Here is a 1,659-nt window from a genome sequence, read left to right on the forward strand (position 1 = left end):
TATATACATATGTATGTATGTACCTGATTGCACTTTTCAATACTTACTCAAATGCATTTCAAATATGCACTAGTTTTTTATGTGCTAATTTTGTACATCTATACATATAATAAAATTGTAACAGGCCGATGTCTGTACCTTATAGATATTAAAGAAAAACTAATATGGGGGCGGGTTGGGTTTTTCCCCGCAAACATAAACTGAGCGTTCAGAATATAGTATGAGTCCGAAAGGTAGGTAAGAAATATCAGTTTCAAAAACAACAAATTTTTTACTCTTAAATAATTCTTTAAGGATTCATATACATAACAAGTTATGAGCCAGCACCTTGTGCCAATGGCTGCATTTGTGTATTCATCCTGAACGTTTGGAATAAACTTTTTTTTACTTATTCTTTAGAACGTTACTGATGATATGTTAACGTATATTTCAAATGCATTCTGTTTATTCTGGCTGTGAAATGGGATTATCTGGAATGTATAAAGAAACGCAGCCAATATAAAAACAATAAAGATTCGAAATTTATATTTAAACTTGTGTATACAGAAATTGAAAATAATTAGAACACAAAAAATGAACAAAATTTACATGCAGCTGCCGCCATTAAATGCATGTTGGAATGTGTATATGCACGTAAGTATGTACATATATATGTTATTTGAAATAAATTTTTGCTGAATGCCTTTGCAAATATAGTGCGTTCAATAAAACTCAAAGAATCCAAATGTAGTAACTTATGAGGCCGATAAGAGCCTCAAAAAGTGTCTGAAATTTTTCATATGAGGCCAAAAATTGTTTTAAAATAGTCCAAAATTAGCCGTATATGAGGCCAATAAGAGTCCAGTATGACTTATGTTGAGGTTCATTTGATGTATGAATTTAAGCTCATATATGTATGTAAGTGGACCTTCGGAGGAAGGGAAACACCCTCATATCGCACTCTTCAATGAACTCATTATGAGCGTAAAGGCACCGAAATAGGACTCCTTAATGACTCACAAATGTTTGCTGGGTTATTAAAGCAATATAAGCCAAATCAACCATTTTTAGAATGTTTGTCTGTCTGTCTGTCTGTATGTTTGCACGCGCGTTACTCGAAATGCAGGGAATTGAAGCGGTTTTCACCAATGTATTGCTAAACGTCTAACTTAAAATATAGAAAGAAAAAAATTTGAAAATTGGCGCGAATGAAGAAAATCAAGCGATATGGGGTCAGAAGAAATAGGTTTAAGACGGCTTACAGGTGGAATTAATTTTATGGAAGATTACCACCTGTTTGAAATTTTAATTCAATTTAATTGATGAGATAAATTGAATATTGCAAAATGGATATCACGCTGAAGAGGTTTAGGAATGTTTTCTGCAGAAAATACTTTTGAGGAGGGTTGCCAGCTGTTTGAAAATTGCTGTTTAAGTAAATTGATAAGATAAAGAAAATAATGCAGTATGGATGTCAAAAGAAAGAAGTTTAAGAAGGCTTACAGGCCAAACTAATTTTGTGGAAGGTTGCCACCTGTTAGAAAATTTTAATTTTAATTAATTGATTGTTACTATTACTAAATTATTCTGTACTTTATTTAATTTGATTTTAGTTGAAGTTAATATCGTAATTTTTCTGGGTTATTTGTACACTGAAAACACCTCGCGTTTTGCTATACT

Source organism: Rhagoletis pomonella, unplaced genomic scaffold, assembly GCF_013731165.1.
Source record: "Rhagoletis pomonella isolate Grant_MI unplaced genomic scaffold, Rhpom_1.0 Rhpom_scaffold_00008, whole genome shotgun sequence".
NCBI lineage: Eukaryota > Metazoa > Arthropoda > Insecta > Diptera > Tephritidae > Rhagoletis > Rhagoletis pomonella.